Source organism: Phodopus roborovskii, unplaced genomic scaffold (genome assembly GCF_943737965.1).
Source record: "Phodopus roborovskii unplaced genomic scaffold, PHOROB, whole genome shotgun sequence".
In the NCBI taxonomy this organism is placed as follows: Eukaryota; Metazoa; Chordata; class Mammalia; order Rodentia; family Cricetidae; genus Phodopus; species Phodopus roborovskii.
The window spans coordinates 13,889,335-13,895,441 of record NW_026126525.1 but is presented as its reverse complement, the minus strand read 5'-3'; the positions used below and the strand labels follow the sequence as shown (position 1 = coordinate 13,895,441).

Sequence of the window (6,107 nt, the reverse complement as noted above, 5' to 3'; positions counted from 1 at the left end):
TAAAAGTGAACCTACCAAGGTCAATTCAGTAGTTGAGCATAATTCCTAACTGTATTCTAAAATGTATCCTTATACTCACAGATAAGTGCTGCTCCCATCCATCATCTAAGAAGCTTCTCTTTACAGCTAATGGAGCCCATCACAGAAAATGAAGACTTGGATAAGATGCTGATTGTGGAAGCAATAAATACATCTACAATGTAGCCCCTGTACCTAAGACTCAGGGAACATCATGAAAGGGGGGCAGGAAGATTGTAAGAACCACATGACAAGGAAGTCTGCAGTTAGTGTCTCTAGTAATGGCTTCCTAAACAACACCTGAACAACAATAATATCAATAGGCAAGCTAATGCTGAAGGGACAAAGTGGTGAACTCTGTCTATCTATCTATCTATCTATCTATCTATCTATATACACACACACATACACACACACTACACACACACACACACACACACACACACACACACACACATATATATATATATATGTTTGAGGTGTGTGAGGGAACCTAGAATGGGTTTAACGGAAGAGAGAAAAGGGAAGGGGGTTATATAATTAGTGTTTAACATATACTTAAAATAATTAGCATAATAAATATGATCATAGAACTCAAAGAGGATATGAATAAATGCTAGAATGAAGACCTTGAAAACACACAGATTAATGACATAGTAAAATAATATAAAAACAGAATTTAATAAAGAAAATCTCTGAAAAAAGTTAAAATACAGCTGAAAATGATAGGAAAATTTAGGAACTCAAACAAAAAAGAATTCAGAAGAAATCCTCACCAATAGAGTAGATTAAGTGGAATTACTCTGTCAATAGAAAGATCAAATAAAAAATGGATTGGAATATGCAGGAATTCTGGGACACTATAAAAACATCAAACATTTGTATAACCAGTATAGAAGATGGAAAGAGACTCAGGTCAGAGGCACAGAAAATATCTTTATCAAAATCATAGAAAAAAAACCTTCCCTAATCTAAGGAAAGAGGTGCCTATCAAAATACAAGAGACATATGTAACACCAAATAGACAGGACCATAAAAGAAACTCTTCACATCATATAATAGCAAAAACAGTCATGTGCAAAGCAAAGAAGGGGCCCTGTGAGCCATAAGAGAGAAAGAACAACTGTTATACAAAGGCAGGTTCATCAGAATAACCATGAAAGCCAGATGGATTGTATCCATGTTGTACAAGTTATAAAAGACCACAGATGCCAGCTAGAATACTATACCCAGCAAAACTATCAGTCATAATCAAAGGAGAAAGGACATTCTTCCATATTGAAAACACACTTAAGGAATTTATGGGCATTAGGCCAGCTCTACAAAAGATTCCGGGAGGAACACTCAGTTATAAAGAGAAGATATGAAGCAGTAGTGGGCGCTGCTGGGGGGACATTCACCTGCTACTGTCATAGTGTATAGCAGGGCATGTATTGGGAAGTTTCTACTTAGGAAAGGAAGGGCTGGAGTATGGCTCAGCAGGAGGGTGCTTGCCTGACAAACAGGAGATGTTGGGTGTGGCCCCCAATTTTAGAAAAACGTGAAGAGAAGGGAGTTGTACATGTGTGTTTGTGTTCACAACCTCAAGAAAGGCAAGCATTAGTATAAGTTTATAAAGTACTTTCATATTTCAAAATATTTTTTAATGAATATGAATTTACCTAAGCCAGCCACATTCATTAAATGCAAAGTGTGTATGTACATGTTTTTGAGCCATATCACATTTGCTCAGACAACCTAAAAATAACACAAAAATTAGATATCTGCACTGCCCCAATGTTTAAGAGGACTGAGTGGCATGGTTTCCGTTGTCAACAACAACTTCACATCTTTCTTGAATTAACGCTTACAAAGAAATTGAGTTTTCTCTCTCACCCCATTCTATCTCTAGCAGATGTCTAACTAACATCCTCAAACCTCTTTTGTCAGGTGGCTTTGAGTGCTGGCAGGAATAGCATTGGAAAGCGGCTGCTGCCTGCGCCTTGTAAGCTGAGCTAAGGAACTAGGAATGTGAGTGCCAGTGGCACAGCACCGAGCCAGTCCTGGAGTTGGAGTCAACTTGTCTTCAAAAACAGAGAGTATGCTCGATTGCTTCCAAATTCATGGGATTTTTCGCATTTAGCTTCCAAAGTCTCATTACAGTGTCTCCTTCTGGCAAGCAGACTGCTCAACAATAAGCAACTCACCAACCTCAAGAGACTTAAAAGTGGGGAAGGTGCTCTGGCTTAGCAAAAGTGCAATGATTTGTGTTTTATAATCAGCTAGGGAGTTAGAAATAGATGAAAAGTTCCCATTTGTGCTTCAGAAGCATGCAATGAATAATACAATGACAGTTCTATTACACTGGTTCCAGTGTTGGAGAATGTCAACTCTTGTCTTCCCAACTAGCAAACATGACTTCCTAAACCTACATGCTGTCCAAATCTTATCAGATCGCCTCCTCTTTCACATGCATTATATCCTGAAACCTCAGCCTTCCAGGTTAATGGTCAGATGCCATAATGAGCTGTGGGTTTCCTGGCATCTCTGTTCAAATGGTTCCATTACTCTGAGATGTGTTATTAAGAAAGAGTATATCCAATTTGTAGGAATCTTTAAAACAAGACCTTTCTGGCATTTGCCACAACTCTTCTGAAAAAAAAAAAAAAGTGGGGATCTAGATGTCTCTGCCTTCCTCTTCTGTTCCTCCTTCTTCAAAGCTGTCCATTCCCTTCACTTTATTTTCCTGCTTCCCCCTTTCTCTCGCATTTCTCTCTTCCCCTCTTTTCCCCTCTTTCTCCCTTCCCTATCCTTCTCTCCTCATCTCCCTTCTTTCTCCTCCTATTTCTCCCTTCCCCCTCTCCTTCTCTTTCCTATTCTCTCCTCTCTTCTCTGTATTTTTGTATTCCTTTTTAAACTATTCACTATATACCCATTTGCAAGGTATTATGTGATCACAAATGAATAAGTCATAATCCCATAATGTCAGTCATGACAGCCATTATCATAATTGTGTACAATAATCATGACATAATAGAAGCATGGGTAATATAAAGACTATAGACTCACAGAGGGGTGGGCTGTGAAAAATGCTTCACTTCAGAGGCCTGGGGCTTCATTAGAACTCAGTCTGACTCTATTTATCTGAGTTCCATGAGGGTCTGTTAACCACAAACTTCCTGGGAACTCTCTCCAAGATTAATTGGTCCCCAGGGCTAGATTAGAAATCAATAGATGTAATGTCTCTAAAATTCTCTTACAGGTTTTTAACAACCCAATCTCTCCTTTCTCTTTCTCACATTGCCTCACACGTTCCCACGCATTTGATCTCAACCCAGAGGCCACTGTCCTCCCTTTATTCATTCTGCGCTTCACAGCAGGCATGCAGAGGAGGAAGACAGAAGACTTTTCAGTGTGGGCATCAAGCTGTCAGCCTGCTTCTGCCATCCCTCTGACCTGCTAATCCCTACCACAGCACACTTACCACCAAATGCCAGAGAGGGAGAGAAAACACACACAGGAGGCTTCTCCAATTAAACCCAAAACTCCTTAGCACACACACAATTTCCTGAGGATACAAAGGACACTGTGGGACCACTGCCCAGGAAGACTTCACAGGCAGGTTCCAGCAGAGGGAACATGCAGATAGTGACTAATGTACATGAGCACATGGCCCTCACAGGTTCACCCTCTGCACGTCCGCCTGCAAGGTACAGTGGGCGCCCACAGCTAAGAAAACTAAAGCACAGAAAAATTACAGGTGTCAAAAGTAGTAGAAATTTATTTTTAGACTCCATTTTCTTAACCTCTAGGCAGGACTGCTGGCCACTTTAGTATGATGTTGCATATTTACTGAGTGTGTGAAGTGTGTTAGTCAATAGGAGAGTAAAATCTTCCCTCTAGTACTTCTTCTGGAACCAGCTCTTGCTTGCTCTGATTAGGAATACTCTTTTATGTAGGCAAGGTAATGCCACAGCATGCCTGTCGGCACAGTGCCCTTATATATGAAGGTGAACCCCAGTACTTTCCATTTTATTGCCAGTGGGCAACCTTGTTTGTTCCTAGGTAGCCATAAGTCTTTTTTTTTTTATAATAAAAATCAGCTTTAATGAGGATTTTGCTGTTTCCACACAAAAGTTCTGCGTTTGAGGTATCACTGTAAGACATGCCAATGTGGCACATGTGTTCATCAACCCAGGATCGACCCTGATAATCCTGACTGGCACAGAATCTCCCTGCCAGACTTTCAAGTCAGCTAACTGGGTCTCTTTAAAAAGGGGATATTTTAATTTTCATAAAAATGGGAGGCATGTGCTAGAAACATGCATTTCATAAAACAATGTTATAAATACTTTCATTATCTTCCTATAGGCCCCATTCATTTAAAAACTTAAGATCAGTAAAGCAGTTTTATCTTCAGTGATATTATTTAAAAAGCCTAGAATTTTAAAAAAACAACAGTGAAGAACTTCACCATCTTTATACATTACACAGTAGATAAAGCTATTAAACTCTTCAGTATCAAGAGCAAATCACTACCACCAACCTAGCTACCTCACTGGAAGGCAGATGCCACTCAGTAGATGCTATGCAGATTACTTGGTTTGACTATAATAAAGCCATGTAATAATTAACTCATGAAGTGACAATGCTAGCCTAACACGCAGAAACACAAATACAGGTATCTATAGTTGAGACATGGCTGCCGAGGAACAAGATGGGTCTAATACAGATGAGCAGAGAGACAGGGGTCCCAACATGTGAGAAATGTCTATGGGAGAGGCTGGGATTTGCTGTGAAGCGTAATTAGATAGCAATTCCAAGGAAGGTACAATAGTTGAAAATACTGAATTCTTCAATTTCCTGAGTTAGGCCGATTCGGTTACTTTTGAGTGAATTCAGAACGGTTGGGGGAAGAATGTTTTTTCCTTTTTTTCTCTTCTTCTTTTCCTTTTTGTGATTTTTTTTTTTTTTTTTGATTTGTTCTTCTTTTCTTTTTTCTGTTTCTTCTGTTTTGAAGAGTCCTCTTCCGTGGAGCTGGAGTAAGACCTTTTCCTCTTTTTCTTCAATTTAATTTTTTCCTTGCTTTTTTCCTTTTTCTTCTCCTCTTCTTCATTTATTCTCTTCTCCTGCAGGGCCTGCAGTTTGTTCAGCTCCTCGTTTTCTTCGTCGCTGTCCTCGCTGTTTGTGCTGCTGACATCCAACACGATGTCCCTTTTGGGGTCTACTTGGAGAAAATTGCTACACTCAAAAGTCAGGTGGCCAGGGTAGCCACATTTTTTTTTTTTTTTTTTTTTTTTTTTTTTTTTTTGCAGCCTGCTCGGACATTGTCCTTGTTCCAATCTGGGACTGCCATGGCACAGGTGAGCAGAGTCCTGGGCTTTCGAAATCGCGTTAGGTTCGGGTCCGTTGAGAGGACAACGCACTGTCAGAGAGATCTCTCCCACCCACTCCGCAAACTATAGCACACGGTAGGGGAAGGCCGGATGCGCGCTCAGGGTTGGCGGAACTAAGCAGCCATAAGTCTTTTAAAGATGATTTTGCAGCTTCTAATTTTGGCTTCTCTGTTCAAAATTGACTTTATTATTGCAGCCTCCCACGGTACTGACAGCAAGTAAAGTGGCCCCTAACTTTGTTTCTGGAAACAGGGTTTCTATGTGTAACAGTCTGGCTATTCTGGAACTCACTCTGTAGACCAGGCTGGCCTCAAACTCATAGAGATCGGCCTGCCTCTGCCTTCTGAGTGCTGGGATTAAAGGCGTGTGCCACCACCATATTAGCACTTTAATTTTTTTTTTTTCTTTCTGAAGGGGAAATTTTGCAGGAATCATAAATATTCACAGGAATCTTCTAAAGAAGCTATTTAATAGCACATTGCCCTCTTGTACACATATAAGGAGACAAAATCTGTCAGCATATTTTGATAAAGTATAATTGATAAGATGCTAAATGCCAGTTTTTCTAGCATTCCAACTTCTATAGTGACTGAGTTTGGGAAGTGTGTGAGTTCATTCTCTCTTAACAGAAGCACTTGATAAATCTGTTCCCAGACTGGTGAACTGGGAGTTAAACCCTGTTACAGACAATCCAGGTTTGATAGCATCCCTACC

At 40.1% G+C, this 6,107-nt stretch overlaps 1 pseudogene; it reads right to left on the bottom strand.

Moving 5' to 3' along the window:
* Positions 1-4,700: 4,700 nt before the first annotated feature.
* On the bottom strand, positions 4,701-5,353 carry LOC127232211 (protein SREK1IP1-like; annotated as a pseudogene).
* Between the last annotated feature and the right edge of the window lie 754 nt (positions 5,354-6,107).